The sequence below is a fragment of the Lepidochelys kempii genome, chromosome 8, assembly GCF_965140265.1.
Source record: "Lepidochelys kempii isolate rLepKem1 chromosome 8, rLepKem1.hap2, whole genome shotgun sequence".
Classification (NCBI taxonomy): domain Eukaryota; kingdom Metazoa; phylum Chordata; order Testudines; family Cheloniidae; genus Lepidochelys; species Lepidochelys kempii.
The window spans coordinates 23,775,233-23,796,548 of NC_133263.1; the positions used below are offsets into that span (position 1 = coordinate 23,775,233).

General features: G+C 42.9%; 1 protein-coding gene across 5 annotated transcripts in view; it reads right to left on the reverse strand.

The window, feature by feature from the left end:
* ATP10B (ATPase phospholipid transporting 10B (putative)) overlaps positions 1 to 21,316 on the reverse strand; it is a 248,565-nt gene that overhangs the window by 110,570 nt on the left and 116,679 nt on the right. For 2 of the 5 annotated variants that reach the window (XM_073355889.1, XM_073355886.1), the window contains exon 2: positions 8,215 to 8,300. The exons of the other annotated variants lie outside the window; for them this stretch is intronic. The gene's annotated coding sequence lies outside the window, so the exon portion shown is untranslated. The remainder of the gene's footprint in view (positions 1 to 8,214; positions 8,301 to 21,316) is intronic. 5 annotated transcript variants of the gene reach the window in all.

Consider the following 21,316-nt stretch of genomic DNA (forward strand, 5'->3'; position numbering starts at 1 on the left):
CCGTTTGGTGCTCAAGGTGGGGATGGGTTGTGGGGGATTGCAGGAGTCAGGGCACAGGGTGTGTTGGGGCTGGGTATGTGTTGGGGGTGCAGGAGTCAGGGAGGGTAGGGGGCTGGGCATGTGTGACAGGGCTGCAGGAATCAGGACAGGGGGCTGTAGTCGTGGGGGTGCTTCCAGCCCCCCTGCCCTGAGCGGCTCACGAGAGGGGAGGCTGGCGGGAGGGTAGGTGTAGCGGGAGGGTGGGGCCCTGCCTCTGCTCCGCCCTGCCCCCATCCCACCCCACCCCCTTCTCCAAGGCTCCACCCCCACCTCTTTCCCGCCTCCTCCCCCGAGCGTGCTGCAGCCCCGCTTCTCTCCCTCCCTCCTGGGGCACCGGCAAACAGCTGTTCAGCGGGGGAGCAGCACGGGGCGGGGCGGGAACGGGGCACACTAGGGGTGGGGGGAGGGCAAGGGAGAGCTTGGCTGCCCGTGGGTGCGGAGCCTGCAGCAGGAGCCGGCAGGACCAAACTTTTGCCCCTGCAGCTTCCTGGTCCTAAGGCCCCCATTGTTGGGGGGCCTCGTGCCAGGGCACCCCGTGTTTTACAATAAATCCACTTCTGTACACGCCCCGTGTTTTACAGTAAATCCGCTTCTGTACACTCCCCTTCTTGCTACACCAAGGAATATGATGATTACACACACCAAAGACTGATACGTGTCATATATTTCCTGTAATAAAGGTAGGACTAACAAAGGAGTGTTCGTAAGAGACTGGATTTTATATCCTGGCCCCAGTCACTTTACATGGGTCCAGGTTACATAATTCACCACTGCAGGAAGAAGATAGTGTTACACTGGTTCACTTTCGATAGAGACAAAAGCTGCTCTCTTACCATGCTTGCAAAGCAGTTAGACGGCAATTCCTTCCTCCACAAGTTTGGTAGTTTGCCTTTCTGAAGTTACCGTACCTATCTCCATAAAGCAGATTCTCCCTGTTTTTCCTTCTTGTTGTTAGATATTTTATGATCATATCAAGGATTTTCTAAGACAATATGTTTTGTTATATTACATAAATACATTACAAATGTGAGCTCCTATGTAGTCACCAGTCAATCTCTTCATCACTTCAAATCCCTAGGGCTGGTGACCTCAGTAAATCATTAGTTGTTCATGCTGCTCATTATCACAGCATGATGCATGTGACATAGAGAGCTGTGACCACATGTTAATTCTGTAACAATGAAAATGAGGTAAGGTCTGAGTAGAGGTGACACGTAACTGTGGATAGTGGGGTGGGGCACAACTGAAAGGTTCTGGGGGGGGGGCACATGGCCACCACACATGTTGCCTCTGCCTTCACCCCTGAAACTTGATATGTACGTAGACAACATAAAAACGGGCATACTGGGTCAGATTAAAGGTCCAACTAGCCCAGTATCCTGTCTTCTAAGAGTAGCCAATGCCAGGCGCCCCAGAGGGAATGAACAGAACAGGTAATCATCAAGTGATCCATCTCCTGTTGCTCATTCCCAGCATTTGGCAAACAGAGGCTAGGGACACCATCCTGGCCCGTTCTGGCTAATAGCCATTGATGGACCGATCCTCCATGAATTTATCTAGTTCTCTTTTGAACCCTGTTATAGTCTTGGCCTTCACAATATACATTAGCAATTACCACCTCCTCCTCCTGCTGTTCTGTCCTGTGGCTGCCCAGCCCCTTGAAAAGCTTGCAGGCGTCCCTCCCTGCCTGAATTATCCTCAATCAATTTAGCAAGTGTCCAAAACAAGACCAACAAAAGGGGAAACACAGTTGGGATGCAGAGCCCCCATGCACCATCAGGGTGGGTGGCACCAGGGTGGGATGGTGCTTTGGGCTGGATCATCTCAGTTAACAAGAAGTTGGAACTTCTTGTTGGGGGGGGGGGCGGGGGAATATGACGCTCCCAAATTGTCTTCTTCTGATAGGCATATTGGAGGCTGCTGCTGTTTCAATGCATCCCCAGTAGCAGCCCCTTCCCGCTGTCCTCTGCCCAGCCTGCTCCCTTCACTTGCCCTCAGGACCCTCAAGCTGGAGGGGGGCTCTACCTGAGCTGCCTGGCACTAAGCACCACGCTGCAGCTCCTCTTCCCGATCTCGAAGATGACCTCCTGACTCACCTCAATGGGAAGTCTGCAAAGCAGGCAATGGGAAGCACTGGGACTCCAGCAGCAGGGAAGAAGAAGCAAACCCATGTAGCGGAGGACGGAGAGAGAGGGAGCTCAGCCCTCAGCCAGCTGCATTGCTGCTTCCTCCCTCTCAGCTTGGCATGGACACACAGTGAGTGCTAGCACCAGGGGGTGCTGCTGCCTCCTTGCTGCTGGGCATCCTAGTGAGAGGTGGCTTGAAAAGTTGGGGGGGGGGGAATGCATGTGCCCCCACATGCAACCCCCACACCTTGCCTCTAGATCTAATTTAAAAAAAATACTCAGATGAGTTAGATGTCTTCAAGTCACCAGAGCCTGATGAAATACATCCTAGAATACTCAAGGAGTTGACTGAGGAGATATCTGAGCCATTAGTGATTATCTTCAAAAAGTCATGGGCAACGGGGAAGATTCCAGAGGACTGGAAAAGGACAAATACAGTATCCATCTATAAAAAGATGATTAAAAAGTCAGGTTTGTTTGACACAATTTGTTCTTGACAAATTGGTGCTTTCTTTGACCGGGTAACCCTTGTGGATCGAGGGGAAGAGGTAGATGTGGTATATCTTGATTTTAGTAAGGCCTTTGATACTGTCTCGCATGACCTTCTCATCAACAAACTATGGAAATACAACCTAGATGGAGCTACTATAAGTCTTATCAGTGGCTCTCAGTCAAGCTGGAAGAGCATATCAGGGGAGGGGGTTCCCACAGGGATTGGTCCTGGGTGCGGTTCTGTTCAATATTTTCATCAATGGTTTAGATCATGGTATAGAGAGTATACTTATAAAGTTTGCAGATGATACCAAGCTGTGAGGAGTTGCAAGTGCTTTTGGAGGATAGGATTAATATTCAAAATCATCTGGACTAACTGGAGAAAGGGCCTGAAGTAAATAGGATGAAATTCAATAAAGAGAAATGCAGAGTACTCCGATTAGGAAAGAACAATCAGTTGCACACATACAAAATGGGAAATGACTGCTGAAGGAGGAGTACTGCAGAAAGGGATCTGGGGGTCATAGCGGATCACAAGCTAAATGTAAGTCAACAGTGTAACTCTGTTACAAAAAAGTGATCATCATTCTGGAGTGTTGTAAGCAAAACATGAAAAGTAATTCTTCCACTCTACTCCACACTGATAAGGCCTCAGATGGAGTATTGTGTCCAGTTCTGGGTGCCACATTTTAGTAAAGATGTGGACAAATTGGAGAAAGTTGAGAGAAGAGCAACAAAAATGATTAAATGTCTAGAAAACATGACCTATTAAGAAAGATTGAAAGAATTGGGTTTGTTTAGTCTGGAGAAGAGAAGGCTGAGGTGGGACATAACAGTTTTTAAGTACATAAAAAACTTAAAAGTTACAAGGAGGAAGGGAAAAATGTTTTCATTAACCTCTGAGGATAGGACAAGAAACAGTGGGCTAAAATTGCAGCAAGGGAGGTTTAGGTTGGACATTAGGAAAAACTTCCTGTCAGGTTAGTTAAGCACTGGAATAAATTGCCTAGAGAGACTAATGTATTTCAACAAACAAATTTTTCTGCTTTATTGCCCTTATGGGAAAATCTTATAGCCTTGAATGGAGAAATATGCATCTCTCTCTGTCAGCTTGGGTTCTGATCCCAAGCCATGGAAATCAATAGAAGCCTTTAACTGAATTTAACGACATTAGGATAGTTCAACATGGTGCCAGTCCATAGACATTTACAGAGAATTACGAATTCCTTATCAGGGAATTTGTAGATACCTCAGACTTTTCCTTTACCAGTTCACCAGCTGATCAGTCTAGAAAAGCTATATGTTATACAGTGATGTACACTATAAAGAGGTAACAGAGTATCAGGCATATAGTGTGCAGCAGTGCACATCTACATACGGCTACAAACTTCAGAGCAGGAGATGAAGTAACCGAGGAGAAAGCTCACAAATGATTTTCCACTAAAGTTTCAGCCTCTATCAGACAGTGAGTAAGAAGGTCTAAACAGCACAGAGACAACTCCTTAAGTAACTATATTTATTTTACAACCTAAATATCCTGCCTGCCAGTTCTCACTGTTGAGCACTTTCCTACACAAACAGCTCTCCTGAAAGCAGTTACATTTATGAACTCTTTGCGTGCTGTTCACATTGCCAGCTGTCAGCAGCTGAACAATCATTCACTCTGAGGAAAAGGAAACACGGTGAAGAAAAATGTCTCTTATGGAAAGTCCTCATAAATTCAGACAGACAAATAACTGCACAACACTACCCATAACCTTTGTTTTATTAATGACTCCAAGGCTTTGTTTAAATCTTCTTAGTTTCACCTAGTAAGCAAAAATTTAAGATGCACTGTTTCATCCCCTTTTGCTACCCCAACGATTACAAAGCCTGCAAAAATTCCCTGGGTTTGGTTTGTGGGACTGCCCTACTAACACAGATATCCAAGTGAAGAATGCTGCACAAGATTACTCAGGAAATCTGTCTAGAGTCAGCAATAAACCTTAGGTCTGTGCTTCAGCCTACAGCCATTCTGTGTCTTTTTTGAAGAATAACACAAATAATGGAGAGTGGACCGGATTCAACCTGATGTTGCAACATGCTTGAGGAAGGAGTTAAAGTCTTTCAGAATTTATAAAAAGTTTAGGTTTATACCACATATAAACTCTTTCATACTTAGAAATAAGAGTGGATTCAGCAACATAACTATACATATCCAATGCCATGTATCTTTCCAATTTTTCATTATTTGTTAACATGCCATGACATGTTTTATTTTTAGACTTATCTCCTCAGACCAAATTGCATTCTAATAGAGCAGAGAGACACAGAGAACAGTTCAAGGGGTCCAATAAAATGGAGTAAACAAAAACTGTGATCCAGTTCAAACACTCACAGATTACATGGCAGTGAATTCTGTTCATTATTACAAAGTTCACAGAGCATAGACTCCATGAGGATGTTACCAAGTTTTCTTGAATAGCAGCAATGTTACATATTCAAATCTACAGATCTTTTAGCGGGATGGTCATTATTGTGTTGTTTTCAGCTGCTGAAAACAAGTTTGCAACTCTCCACTGTACTCTGTAAACTGTATTCCTCTTTTTTCTTCTTCTTTCTTGCCACTTGTGAACAGAACAGCAAAAGTCAAGACTTTTTTTTCAGGTCTCCCATATAATTAAGTTAGTTTACAATTTTCTGGAAAATAAGTACTTAGTCTATATTGAATAATTGAAAGGGTTTTTTTTTATAGCTTCATGCATATGTATAACTGGAGAGGGAGAGAGGTAAAGTTACAACATCGAATTTACTGAACGTTCACAAGCACAAAAACAAACAGATACAGAATTGCCTGCTAAATGCACTTAAGTGTAGGAGAATTTGTATAACTTCTTCCTTCAGTATAAGCACCCTGCAGTATTCATTTTAGAGAGCTGAATGATAAAACACAGTGAGAGAGAGTTTTTGGGGCCATGTGAACAGAAGAGATCCACAATGTGTGCCTGAGTGTACCCAGTAACCAGACAAACTCCTACCTTGTAATTGAAGGCATTGATATTCAACTATAAAGACCCATTAGAGAGATAAAGTGGGTGCCATAATATATTTTTTATTGGACCTTCTATTGGTGAGAGAGAGAAGCTTTCAGGCTTACACAGAGTTCTTCTTCAGGTCGTCTTCTTCAAAGTCCTATGGCATACGGTTTGCATCCTAGCTACCTTCGAGATGGCATACATCCCTGTGCACTACTTTGCCAATTCTGCTTATCTGATGTACACTCCCTCATAGACCTTAGATTTCAAGTTCAGAGGCAGGGCATTTTCAACAGAGGGCCCTCAGCTCTGGAACCTGCTTTCTCTGCTGGTCAAACAAGGCTTGAGTTTTTTTAAAATTCAGGACACATTACTCACATTAGCCATCATGGACACTAATGGTTAACATGCTATTAACGAAGCCCTACGCATTCAATAAAGAGAAAAAAAAACACTGAAAAGTGAAACTGATGGAGAACTACTGATAAATTATCCAGAAGTAATTAAATGTCAGGTAAAAATTAAATATTCTTGTAAACAGAATTAGATTTTCCAAAAAAATTGGCAGTAGAACTTTAGCACAAATAAATCAGTAGGCAGAGGGCAGGAGTCAAGACGTGCATTTTGAAAACAATATATCACATGGCTTTACAGTTTATTACATAGACATCACCACAACACAGACACCGGGTCATTTCACTTGCCACTGAGATGCAACTGCCTAGGGTGGAATACGGTAGCCATTAACAGCATATAGCCACACTGTAAAACGGCTTTTAGTGAGTGATTTCAAGAAAGTACAAGGGGAAATTTAGGCAGGCAGGATCTAATTACCCATTTGGAATTTGGCCAGGACACACACAACTCACTGAACTCTGCAGATGCTGCCAATCTGAGTTAACTCCGCATTCCACAACTTTTCAATGGTACTATAGCCAGGCCAGATCACAGATTAAGTACTGGTCATCTGATAAGCATTTTGGACCGTCGGCTACAGTGAATCCTGGGGTCTGAATTACAAAAAAAATTGAACATCACACAGAATGATAATTCTCAACATCTCTTATTTTAAAGTCAAAGGCAAACCCTTTCACATTTAAAGATGTAAAAAGTTATTTGGCACATCAACCTCCACACAAGCAGCTACTGCCATCTGGCTTCCCTCCTACACAATCTCCTTTATTTAAATGGCCCTTGGGAACCTCACACATTTCTGACAACTCCAGCAGGCTGACAGGGTACATTCCTCTCAAACTTCTTATAAACCTACATATTAGTGCTTTGGCTAACAGTTGGATTTCTGCTTCCAAATACATTGGTGAAGCTGGAAATGTGTGCCAGGAAGCTAGATTCTATGCATTTAAAAGGCCATCTAAAATCCTCTAGGCATATGTTCAATATTTTCCTGCAGCTATCAGATTTTCCCCGTCATGCTATCCATTTCAGGGGACAAGCATATTAGCAACTAACAACATGGCAACACTCTGGGATGGAAATTCAGCCCATCCAGATCACTCCACATAGTTAGCATTGGATGGAAGAAACATCATGAGGTATAAGTGCCTGGTTTACTCCTTTTTGAACAGCATAGCACAGTATAGAAAATTGGCACCTGATTCTTGATTTCTATAGCCAGCTCTCCCTCTGATTCATTATAATGATCTTGGTCAATTCTGCTGACCTCTCAGTTCTAAACCGATGTGTCAGCAGTGTTAAGAGCTTTGTTGAAAGTAGTAAAACAGAACTGTGTAAATAACAGATTTTTCAGCTGGCCAGCAGTTCTGATCAAAACGAAAATTGTTTCAGGTCAACCTGAAACCATTTAATAAAAAAATTCAGTGAAAGTAAAATTCTGGAAAAAAAATTCAATTTTTGGCATTTTTAACTTTTTAAAAATAAACACAAAGGAAATTTGGTAACAAAGGGCAAGATCCATGAGGTTGCCCTCTCTCCCCCAGGTTAGGGCACTCACAACCAGTGTGTCGAGTTATTCCATTGAAAACCGCAAATCGTGGCCAGTGGGAGCTGCGATCAGCCAAACCTGCTTATGTGGCAGGTAAACGAACCGGCCCAGCCTGCCAGGGAGCTTACCTTGGCTGGCCGCGTGCCAAACATTGCCGATCCCTGGGTTTGACCGTGGTTCTCAGCCAGCAGTATGTGTGCCCCTGGTGGTAAGCAGAGGTCTTCCTAGGGTACATCAACTCATCTAGATATTTGCCTGGTTTTACAACAGGCTACATAAAAAGCATCAGTGAAGTCAGTACAAACTAAAATTTCATACAGACAATGACTTGTTTATACTGCTCTATAGACTATCCACTGAAATATAAGTACAATATTTATATTCCAATTGATGGTAAAAAAGAGAAAGTAAACAACTGTTCAGTAACAGTGTGTTGTGACACTTTCGCATTTTTATGTCTGATTTTGTAAGCAAGTTGTTTTTAACTGAGGTGAAACTTGGGGAATTCAAGACAAATCAGACTCCTGAAAGTGATACATTAGTCTTGAAAGGTTGAGAGCGACTAGGTTAGAACACTTACCTGGGAAGGGGGAGAGAAGTGAGAGAAAGGGTACCTCTTCCTTCTCAGTTTTTTGAAAGGAGCCCAAGTCGTCTTGTAAATCTAGCCTGAAAAATCAAAATGCTTAGTTTGGAAAGCTTGTAATCAACCATTTCAACACTTCTGATTTTTTTTGACTGAACCAATTTGTCAAAATAGACATGAATTTATTAAATGTTTCAGCTGACGCTAATATGTATTTTTCAGTGAAAAAAGTTTCAGCCTAACAAATTCATCCAGCTCTAGTAAATTACTGAGATGTTTAGAAGAAAGGAGCAAATTAATACTTTTATTACAATAGTGTCCAGAGGTCCCAATCGGGTAGTTTTTAAATATATAATAAATGCTCATGCTTCAGGGCATAATCCAGGAGGAAACTTTCCCCATGATCAGATTATTCCATTATAAACTGTCTGTTACAAGGATTCTTGCTCCTTCCTCTAAAGCAGTGTGAGATAGATGAACCACTGGCCTGACGTAGTATAACAATTCTTGTTTCTATTAGTACTAGCTATGGCAGTATTCTCATTAGCAGAAAAAAGCTCAGGGAAACCCAGCATTGCTATTCTGCAACCTCAAATGAACCACACGTAATAGACATCAGTCATGTTGCTTAATGCGCTACTCGTAGGTGCTCAAATTCTACAGCAAGGAGGGCGGTGCAAAAATCTATTGAGAATAGAAATACCTGCCAAATTCCAGGTGTTGCTTTCAGTGCTGGTGAGTAGGACTCTTGTCAATTTCATATCGCCCAACATCACTTACAACAAAGCAGCAAGTAGGTTTAAGAGAAGGATAGTGCAACAAAGTGTGCAACATTTATTAGATTTTGGAAAAACATCAAGGGAAATTACTGGAAGCTCCAACACTTAACAGTGAACAAAATAATAGAAAATAGACTGTAGGGGAAAAATTCTGCACTAGCAGGGGATAAGCTAGCTGACTTAATATTTCTTTCCTTCTGTAATTTATAGGATTCTAAAATGCCCAGGATAGGCATCACTGATGGGCCAAACATTTTAGCAATGAAAGAATTTAACATGACTGTAGCCTTTATTATGGAAAGGCTGACTACTACTTTTATCAGGGGGACACACATTTTGGGCTTGTCTACCTTCACAACTTTCCTTTAATTAGCTACTATATCAGAAAAGGGACATGTACTTTATTTCCAACATGAAATAGTTTAAATGATAGAAACCATTCTGTGCAATTTCATTTGCGGTCAAAAAACACATACTTCTCAATATATGAAATTTGCTTTCATCCAGAAACTAGCTGCAACAATCACTTCAATTAAGGTAGTCTGTCAATTAAGTGTCCATCACACTTAACTAGGGACTGCCTGTGTTATTAATTATTTTTAAAACAGACTGCTAACTTTTTAATACTGGGCTTAATGGTTAGTCCAGCCAATGGATACATCCAATCTTGGTCTGAAATTGACTATGATGCTCAGAATAATAAATCAATATTATTTTAAACTAATGGTCTTATTAACAAAAGACTATCAGTAAAATAAGACTCAACTTTTCCATTTTACCAAAGCTTTAGAGGCTGAATCCATTTCTATTACAATCCATCCCTAGGGTGCTCTGTGGAGCATCATTCTGGGATTGATGGGTTACCCTAGGTCTGATGTGTAATGATTACAGGAGTTCTAGTCTACAGAGATTATTTCCGCTTTGCCTTTGGCTAAGAGCATATTAAACATTGCAACACAGAAGTTTGCACTGATTCATCTGCTGGTTGGACACAAGTTTCGTATTAGAGATGAGCTGTTCTTACAAAGTGCTAAAGAGGACAGAAGGGTAAGGAGAGAATCCAAAAGTAAGTACAGCAGCACGTTTTCCAAATAACTATTGCTTGGCTGACATTGAGCAGGGATCAGACCTGTTCTGCAGGCATTTCTGGATGAATTATTCAAACTGCAGCAGCACACTGACAGTTTGCTGGCAGAAACCTTTTCCCCCTAGTCCTTGGTAAATCCCCACCTAGTAATTTACCTGCCAGGTACCACTGTTTCCAAGTCTTCAGCATTCTACTTCCTATGCTCATGGCATCTTCACTTGAAACACATAATTTTAAAAAGAGAAGCCATGTTTAAAAAGGTGTTGTTAGAACGGTGAAAGCAAAGCCAGGTAAGGAGCAGACAGCAAGAGCCCATAATACAATTTTCTGGCTTTGTTTACTCAGAAGCACTGCGAGTTGGCTAAAAAAAGAGGCCATGGTACTGGGTGAACCAGTAAACCTCTAAACACCCCACTGCAGAGTTTTCAATTTCAGTCATGTCAGCTGCTATTTATTATCGGATTTTGTTTAGGGTTTGCATGCAGGCTTTGAACATGTGCGACTTATATTTTCACTCACAGGAGCATGACTTGCAAAACAGCTCAGTTTGCTACCACAGCAGCCAAGAGTGTCATAACAAATAAGATGATACAATCCTTCAAGATTCTCTGTGGACTTCTTGACGAGGGAAGCAACAGGCAAGCCATGGATTTAAACAGTCTATCCAATGGCAGGGCCAAGAACAGGTTGTTTAGAATAAAGAACTGACCCTTGCAAATGGTGTTCTGTTAAAGCTCCTGGAAAAAACAATACCATACTGGGTTTTCATCTCTGGAGGTCCAGGGGTCAAATCATGTTTAGGTCACAAAGGAAAATGAGAGCTGGGCAGTGTCTCAGGAGTACTTGTTCTGGTCATAAAATGGCAGCACTATTTGGCATGACTGGCACTCTTTGCTGGGGACAAACTCCCGCCAGGTGTCCCCCAGTGTCACAGATTCAGGAGTAGAGCTGTCTGGGCAAGCTTGCAGTTTGCCTGGGGACACAGCTCCCATCTCTAATTATTGTGTTAAATCACCCGGGATTAAATATTCAAGAGTTTACAAGTGCTCAGGTACCCACAATTGAGGCCACATTTTCAAATGTGCACAGCATCCATTGGCTTCCTTTGTGATGCTCCTGGCTCCTGCTCAGCACAACACATACTGAGTGCTTCTGAAAATCTGGCCACTTACTCTGGCACCTAAAAGGGGGGCAAGATCTGAAATTCAATCCTTATTCACTACGACTTTCCCTGGGGCAGCACAAACGTGCCTAGAGGAAATTGAAGGAGGTAGAGCCTCTGGAATATATTTAGCTAGGATTGCACAGAAAGTCAGAACGCTGTCAAACAGTGAATTCTGAATACAAAGGCAAAGTTTTCATGACGCTGCTCTGTTCTTGTAGCAGCTTAAACTTCTGGTACGTCTTCCCTGAGTTCTCAGTCTAGATGAGGAGAAATTGAGGAAACAATTGCAGCTACCAGGGAAAATAATAGGTGAGCAGGCTGATGGAGTCCTCAAGCAAGCTAAGGAAGGGGGATTTACTAAGTGAGAAGAAAGGGGTGAAATCCTCACTCCCAACCTGGAAACAAGGATTGCATTAGAAATTGCTGGGGTGGGGCAGAAGGGAAGGGAAAGAGATCTGCTGCTCTTTATTTATGCAGGTTTGTGACTACATGGATCTGTATCATGTGTGGACGGATTGGTCACATTCCTGGTGTTGGTGTTTCTTCTGTCAATGTCACCATGCCTCAAGCTTTCAGCTTGAAACTTGGACCCTTAAGACTTCCTCCAAAAAGTTTCCAGGTTTTGGAGGTACAGTTACAAAGTGGTGCTAAATAGAAAACAGGAATAGCACCAAGATTGTCCTGCCCAGGCAGGCTGCAAAGAAGGCAGAGATCCACAATTGTCTAGACTTGCTTGGAAAATGGAATATCATTTTATTTTTATTTATTTAATTTTGAAACGTCAAATGATAGAGAGAAATCTGAAAGCCAAGAGGGAAATTTCAGGCTTTTCAATCCATTCCATGATTTTGTAGTCTTTGATTTATGGAGACCCTTTGGCTAGTCAGCCAGGAAGATAAAAGCCCAGAAAGAACGGAAGGGTATCTACCTCTGTACACCAGCCAATGAGCCTGTGTACACAGGGAAGTTGACCAGGATAGCTAGAGTGGAATGAACTATTCTGGAACAACTCCCTGTGGGCCATTATTCATGTCAATTTCTCCATGCAAACAAGGTCTAAGTAAAGGTTTACCTCTGCATTCCTTACAATGAGGAGTCCTTGTGGCACTTTAGAGACTAACAAATATATTTGGGCATAAGCTTTTGTGGGCTAGAACCCACTTCATCAGATGCATGGAGTGGTACAATGGCTCTCTGTTTTCTCAGACCCCTAGAAACACTGCAGTTGGCTGAGAGTTGCAGAGATCCCCTGAGGTGCAGAGTTTATTTACATTCATAAAATGCTCTCCTTAAGGCTTTAGTCACACGTAAAAACTATTTTCAATAAAGTAAATTTTAATGTTGCAAACTGGATCAGTATATCAAGAAAAACATTTTCCCCATCTAACTCAGCCGAACAGAACTGATCAGTCTTTCACCTTTAAGCCATCCCTCTTCACAAAAGCCCGGTGAAATGGGCCTTGCAGTATGCCCTGAAGATCAGGCAAACTTGGGCTCTGCTGATCTCAATTGCTGCAGTATCATGCAAAGAGAGATCTGGTCTCCAAGGGCAGGACCTTGAAAGCCCTTTAGGACTTTAACCCCTTGAAATGTGCATAGCCAGATGTTGGAAGATCTGATGTGTTCCCTGCAGGAAATAACATTAAGAAAGCAGATACACATAGTCCCTACCAGCTCAAATTTCGGAATGCTCTTCAGATACAGCCCCACATAGTAATTTAGTCTGGAGACAACAAAAACATAGATCCCTGTAGTGCAGTCTGCACCCAAAATAAATGTTTACAATCTTGACTAGCTCAGACGGAAAAACTACACTGCCACTTATCACGTGGACAGCCAGAAGCAGCTGGGAATCCAATCAGAGCCTCAGTTCACATGTGATGGGCAGTAGTTGTAAACCTTATGGTGGAATTTGCAATTTTAAGAAACAAAATGCTGGGCAAAGCTCTTTGAATTGCATGTATACACAGTGTCTCCTCATGTAAGCTCTCAGTTGCTTGATCCCTCTTCTCGTCCCTGTGCCCATACGGCAGACAGATTTTAATCTGCTTTTGGCCCTTACCTCCTCCATAAAATGCCTTACAACTGGACTGGACCCAGACAGGGAAATTAGTGTGTGTTCTTCCACTTGTAACAGAATGAACCAGGTAAGCTGCTGATCCCTGGTACCCAGGCAACTGTGAAGAGTACAGCCTGTTCCCTCGCATTATAAAATTATAAAAAAATATCTGTTTTCTTCAAAGTCCTGGTTTCTGCTGTGCTCCAAGTAATTATATTCATAAGACATATATATTCTGTAGCAGCATAACGTTTAAAGTTTTCCACTGATTAAATTAACCATGAAAAGTGACCAGTTTCAGAAATGTAATTAGCAAATTCATTTGCAAGTTGATTTGGCAAAGCCCTCGGTCATTGGTACCGTGACCTGGGTCTACTGGGGGTTCGGTAGCCTGAAGCATTATAAGAGAAATCTAAGAATCTTGGGAGCTGTCAAGGTTCCTCCCCCACTCTGAACTCTAGGGTACAGATGTGGGGACCTGCATGAAAAACCTCCTAAGCTTATCTTTACCAGCTTAGGTCAAAACTTCCCCAAGGTACAAAATATTCCCCCCTTTGTCCTTGGACTGGCCGCTACCACCACCAAACTAATACTGGTTACTGGGGAAGAGCTGTTTGGACGCGTCTTTCCCCCCACAATACTTCCCAAAACCTTGCACCCCACTTCCTGGACAAGGTTTGGTAAAAAGCCTCACCAATTTGCCTAGGTGACTACAGACCCAGACCCTTGGATCTTAAGAACAATGAACAATCCTCCCAACACTTGCACCCCCCCTTTCCTGGGAAATGTTGGATAAAAAGCCTCACCAATTTGCATAGGTGACCACAGACCCAAACCCTTGGATCTGAGAACAATGAAAAAGCATTCAGTTTTCTTACAAGAAGACTTTTAATAAAAATAGAAGTAAATAGAAATAAAGAAATCCCCCCTGTAAAATCAGGATGGTAGATATCTTACAGGGTAATTAGATTCAAAAACATAGAGAACCCCTCTAGGCAAAACCTTAAGTTACAAAAAAGATACACAGACAGAAATAGTTATTCTATTCAGCACAATTCTTTTCTCAGCCATTTAAAGAAATCATAATCTAACACATACCTAGCTAGATTACTTACTAAAAGTTCTAAGACTCCATTCCTGGTCTATCCCCGGCAGAAACCAGTATAAGACAGACACACAGACCCTTTGTTTCTCTCCCTCCTCCCAGCTTTTGAAAGTATCTTGTCTCTTCATTGGTCATTTTGGTCAGGTGCCAGCAAGGTTACCTTTAGCTTCTTAACCCTTTACAGGTGAGAGGAGCTTTCCCCTGGCCAGGAGGGATTTCAAAGGGGTTTACCCTTCCCTTTATATTTATGACAGGAGCAGAAACCAGAGAGCGTAGAAGGGGTAGGGGATGCCTCTCTTTTAGCTTTGTCTTTGTTGAACTACCATTTTAAATATTCAGCAAAAGCTCAGCAGCATTTTTTGCCTATTAGGATGAGGGAGGATGTGAGGCAAACCTAGAGCCAAACCAGTGCTGCTCGTTCAGCCATCCCTCCAAGAGAGCGGCAGTGAGTTTTCACAGACATGCAGTAATTCAGCTGCACTGACTTACCCTTCTGACAGAGCCTGCGGTGACTTGGCCTTCAAAGCATGCAACAGCAGCCTGTCCCCTAGCAGAGCCTGGCTCTGATGATCCCCCCGCCCCCTCAGGCTCAGGTATTTCCCCAACCTCACAGAAACGGCAGATCAAACTGTGCAACAGCATTATCTGGTGAGGAACTGCCTTGAAGTGTAACAGATCCTCCAGACTCCCATACTGCTCTTGATCTTGTTCCTGCCCCAGTCTTGCCCAAGCCCTGTTCTAGTCTTGTCCTTACCCTACTCTGACCTCACTCCAGCCCTGCCTCTGCCTCCTGACCCTCCCTGGACCCCCAGACTCCGACTCCTCGGCTTTGATCTTTGGCCTATATCTAGACTCTGGCTACGGTATTAATTCTGGCATGGCTATGGACGCTGATCTCAGTTCTGATCCTGGCCTGTTCTCGGATTTCAGTTCCAGCGCTACCCTCAGCCCAGCCCCAACCCCACCTCTGTCTTTGATCTCTGCTCCAACTGCTAGGCCGACTACCGGGAGGCAGCACCCGACAGAAGGATCATTTCTCCATCATAGACAGTGATACTATGTGTGTGTGTATATTATATATATACATACCTCCTCAACTAGGGCTGAAACAATTAGTCAAATGATCTAGAAAACACAGGACACATTATATTTTAAGGAAGGAAATCTGTAATGCAAGATTGTCCAGTTTGTGGCTCCTGTTACTCTAAACTGCAGATCCAAAATCCATTGTGTTAAAGAAACTGGATTTGATAATGTATAGAAAATGTGCTTCCTGGGCCACACCCTGAGACATTTAAAACTGACGGGTTTGAAAGAGCCCTTTAACCAGGGGGAAGAGGTAGCAAGCACTGCTGCCCCAACTCCCTTGACCACTTTGCCCGCAGCCCTGGGAACAGCTGACAGGAGCCATGAATACTCTGAGGAGCTGCCAACCCTTTCCTGCAGCAGCAGCTCAGTAGCACCCGCAATGACTGCCCATTACTGTGCAGGGGAAGGAGTGTAACTAGAGGTGCTCCACTGCCGGCTTCCTTGCCAGGCTATAGGAAATCCAGGGACAGTACAGTAGCTGCTCAAGTGACTCTGCCTTAGCCCCAGGGAGCACCCTTCCACACATGTCAGGAGCAGAGTGTGGAAGAGGCATGGAAAGCTTAGCGCCAGCTCAGCTCCCCAGTTCCCTGCCCCAGCCCCAGAGCAGTTTAGAACAACTGGAGGATAGCTCGAACTTGAGACAGCTGAGTGTGTGTGATGAACTACAGAACAGCTGAAGATGGCTGGCACACCATGCTTGCAAACCAAACCCCTCCCCCTCTCCCAGCATGTCCTTCTCTACTCCTGATATGTCCTTTGCACCTGTGAGGGATAGAAGCATAGATCCCACCTACCTTGACTCTAAGCCTGCTGGGGACTCTTGCCACCTCAGGGTAATCCCCACAAGAGTTGATGGGTGGTTTCCATTTATTTTGAACCCCTATAGAATGAAGTTGAATGGCTATAAGAGATCCTTATAGCCATAAGAGATCCTTAACCAAAGCAACACCAACCATTACTCTGCTTCTTGTCTATCATGGTTGCAAATTATTCTCACAAAAGCAGATGATAACCATCATCCCGATACAGACTCTCCCCCCTCAAGAGATTTATTGAAGTGGACATTTTTATTAGATGTCTTCAGAAATGTAACAGCAAAGTTAGTATTTTTCTTAAATGGATGGTAATTTGACAGGGATCTTTCTAAGTGCCTGACAATCTTATCGACATGACCCACAGTAGCTGCAAAATCTTTAATGTAACATTTAACTGTCAAAAACAGAAAATGTATAAAATTACATTGTTTGGTAGAAAGAATAGGCCTTTTTTGTCAAATGTTATCATTTTGTAATTTAATTTTTTTGCCTTTCACATAACAAATGCTCGGGGGAGGGATGGGGATAACTAAATAAATAAAATGCAAAAATACGACGGCAGGTCAAAAAATGCCTCATCAATAGATGCTCAGGAAATGTACCAAAAGCTGTTCTAATACTCGAAGAAACCAGAAGTTTGTAAATGTAAGTCTATGCTTATGATCCTGGAAAAGGGGTTCCCACGTAACCCACCATAGCTGGAGAAGATTCTCTTTAAATGAAGGTATTAACACACAAAAATAAGAAATTATTGTTCTCTTACTTTCTACATGGATATTAACATTTATGAAAGAATGGCTGTAATTGCTTCCCTTGTTTGGTTAACAATTACACCCATCTTATTATTTTGTTATCCCCTCTTCCCCAGCCTCTCTATCCAGCCCTGGTTGATTTTCTTATCCATTTGTTATGGCTTTCAGATTGTAGGCTCTAAGGCAACAGCTCTTACTTACTATATGTTTGTGCAGTACCTAGCACAATATAGCTCTTGTGGAGAACTGGGAAACTCACTGTTTATATAATGGAAAAGTGTGACAGTTTCCCTTCTCACCTTATACTGATACCTGTGAGGTTTGAAGGGGTTTATTTGTTTCTTGGAACCGGACAAGTAATGCAGAGATTGGGGGGAGGGAGGGAAAGTCACCTCACACAAGTGAACTATCAGGAACTGAAATCACTGGGAGGAGGGGGGTGATTAATGCAAGTCCCTACAAAAAGACTGAGGTGCTGGAACTGGCCTGGCCAATCCATTTTTTGCCAAAGGCCCTGCCCCTGCCCCTCCTCTTTCCCCTGAGGCCCCACCCCCTGGTCAGGCCAGCAGCTGGAGCCCGGCTAGGGAGCCAGGGCAGCTGTGCGGAGCCATGGACTCTTCACCAACCAGGGTTAAGGCGGGGCTGAAAGCAGCCCCGGCCCATTTCCCTTCCCCTGGGGCCTCACCCAGGGCAGATGGAGGGTCCGTAGCTCCCCACAGCTGCCTGGGCTGCTCTTACTATGGCCCAGCTGTGGCTCTTCGACCCCTGAGGCCCAGCCCCCAGGCGGAGCTGGGTCGGGGTAAGAGCCTCATGGGCAGCTATAGGGAGCTGCAGACCCTCCACCAGCCCTGGGCAAGGAGCCCAGGTTTGGCCAGGTGTGGGGGTGAGGCCACAGAGGCCTCTGGCCCCACCACTTTTGGGAAGGCTCCACTATCCCTGCAAAAAGTGGAAACATGATGAGTACAAAAGAATAACACAAGCATGTAAGGACAGAATCAGAAAGGCACAAAATGAGTCACACCAGCAAGGACCATGAAGGGCCACAAGAAGAGGTTAAGTACATTAGAAGCAATAGAAAAAACAATGGAAGTGTAACTCCTCTACTTAGCTGGGAAGAAAAGCTAATAAGGGATGACATTAATAAGATATTTAAATGCCCATTTTGCTTCTATCTTCACTATAAACATTCATGACGACCAGATACTCAACGCAATTAATATTAACGACATGGGGGAAGGAATGCAAGCCAAAATAGGGTAAGAGCAGATTAAAGACTATTTGGATAACTTAGGTGTATTTAAGTTGGTAGGGCCTGATGAAATTCAGCCCAGGAATTTACAGAAGTAGTTGAAGCAAACTCAGAATTGTTGGTAATTATCTTCAAGAACTTATGGAGAATGGGTGAAGTCCCAAAGAACTGGGGAAGAGCAAAGGGTACCTATCTTTAAAAAGGAGTGTGGAGGGGAGGAGGGGAAGAGGACCCAGGGAATTTTTGACCAGTCAACCTACTTGCAAAGATATGGGGACAAATAATTAAACAATCTATTAGTAAACATCTCAAGCATAATAGGATGATAAGTAATAGCCAGCATGGATTTGTCAAGAACAAATCATGCCAAACAAACCTAATTTCCTTCTTTGACAGGGTTGCTGCCTTAGTAAATAGGGGGGGAAGTTGTAGATGTTAGTCAGGCTTCTGACACAGTTCCATAAAATAGTCTCATAAGCAAACTACGGAAATGTGGTCTAGACTAAATTATTATAAAGTGGGTGAAAATTGGTTGATTTACCATACTCAAAGAGAGGTCATCAATGGTTCACTGTCAAACTGTATCTAGTGGGAGTTTGCAGGAGTCAGTCCTAGATCTGGTACCACTCAATATTTTCAATAATGACTTGGATAAGGAAGTGGAAAGTGTGCTTATATAATTTGTGGATGACACCAAACTGGAAGGGGTTACAAACACTTTGGAGGACAGGAATATAAAATGAGCTTGACAATTTGGAGAACCGGTCTGAAACCAACAAGATAAAATTCAAAAAAGACAAGTACTTCAATTAGGAAAGAAAAATCAAATGTACAGCTAACAAATGAGGAATTGAATGGCTATGCAGTAGTACTCCTGAAAAAGATCTAGGGGTTTAGTGGATCACAAATTGAATATTAGTCAACAATGTGATGCAATTGCAAGAAAGACTATTATTATTCTGGGGTGTATTAACAGGAGTACCCTACATAAGACATGGGAGGTAATTGTCCAGATCCACTTGGCACTGATGAGGCCTCATCTGGAGTATGATATCCAGTTCTGGGTGCCACACTTTAAGAAAGATGTGGATAAATTGGAGAGAGTGTCCAGAAGATAGCAACAAAAAAGATAAAAGGTTTAGAAAACGTGACCTGTCAGGAAATGTAAAAAAATCTGAGCATATTTAGTCTCAAGAAAAGACGACTCTGGTAAGGACCTGAAAACAGTTTTCAAATCTGTTGAGGGTTGTTATAAAGAAGATGGTGATCAATTGTTTCTCCATGTCCACAGAAGGCAGGACAAGTAGCAATCAGCTTAATCTGCAGCAAGGGAGATTTCAGTCATATATTAAAGACAGTTTTTCTAACTATAAGGATAGTTAACCACTGGAACACATTACCACGAGAATTTGTGGAATCCCCACCATTGGAAGTTTTTAAGAACCGGTTAAACAAACACCTGCCTGGGATGGTCTGGGTTTACTTGGTTCTGACTCAGTTCAGGGGGCCGGACAAGATGACCTATCGAGGTCCCTTCTAGCTTTACCTTTCTATGAAACAGATAAACAAGTTTGCAGAAGTACCACCTACTGGGGGAAATTGCATACTGGTCTGACTGAGTTAAAGTAACCCAGAAAATAGAGAATTGTATGAAATAACTAGCCTGATATAGAAGAGGGGTCATTCTCACCCAATCCAAGAACAGATAAGAGGCTGTGACAGGAGGGACAGACCCAGCAGAAATGGTTCGAAGGACTTTGAAACCTATAAAGGTCTTCAGGAGGAAAATGGGTGGCACCTGGTAAGACTGGCATCCATGCAAGTTGCTTATTGTTTTCAAGAAGCATTTTGTCTATCATACTTTTGCTGTATGAAGGCTGGATGATCACTGGCTAATCCTGTCATAACCCCTTGGAAAGAACTGGACAACAGGTGTTGAACTAAACTCAGACTTACTAAGTTGATCACAGACAGTGAGTTTCAGGAGGAAATTGCTGCTTGAATGCCTGGCCTAGAGAGACATGTTTCCACCCAAACAGGTGATGTCTAGAAGCCCAATACCTGAGGGGTTCTCAAGAAGGCCATGAAGGGTTCAGAGGTGCAGTTACCTCAGCAACTTAACAGCCCTGGTCTAGGTGACCTTTAGGTACTACCTAAACAATGAACACGTCATGTACTAAAATTACAAGAACAAGAGGCAAACAAGAACTAGCAAGCAAAACCACTAGCAGAAACAGCTTTTCATTTCCCTGCCTGCCATGGCTACATGCTCTCCCAAATCAGTGTCACCCAGCTTTGAGGTGAAAAGCCCAACATGGTCCCTTCCCTTGTCATAAAGGGGAAATTGCAGCTGTTTTGTGGACTTTGGTAAGAGATGGCTTTCCACCAGCTGGAGCCCTGTGCCCTAGTTTATATCAGGCAGGTAAATCTTGTCATTTGTTTCCTTCATGTCAGTTACTTCCAAATTTCCTTCAGAAATTTTCATGTTTCACAAAAATGGAGGACAAATAAATAAAATAATGAAAGTTGACACTCCTTGCAGCTTTAACATTAAGAATGGGGGTTGTTCTAATTAAAAATGATGCATAAAAACCTGAGTGGAGGGACACATCTAAAAAATCTACTATGTTAAGAATGGACAAGTTGTCATGGCAGCAAGATCTTCAGTCAAACCGCAAATGCAGGGAAACTTACCCTTTGAATAAGATACAGCATGACCTTCAACAGTACTAGCAATCTAGAAGTCCTCATCCAACTGTATTTACATTCAGAATCCCCAAATTTTATACACGAGTCACATAGTGTGCTAAAGCATTAAAGCTTGGAACTGGTTCTTTATCAGTCTGTTTCTGTTCAGTGCTGATGTTACCTGTCATTAGTGGAGAAATTGCATTACAGCCTTTTAAGACTCTTATTTCCCTGGTTAAAAATCTGTAAATCGTTTTAGGGGAATGAGAATGAGATTACTGAACCTTCCACTTATTTCGATCTAATCCATG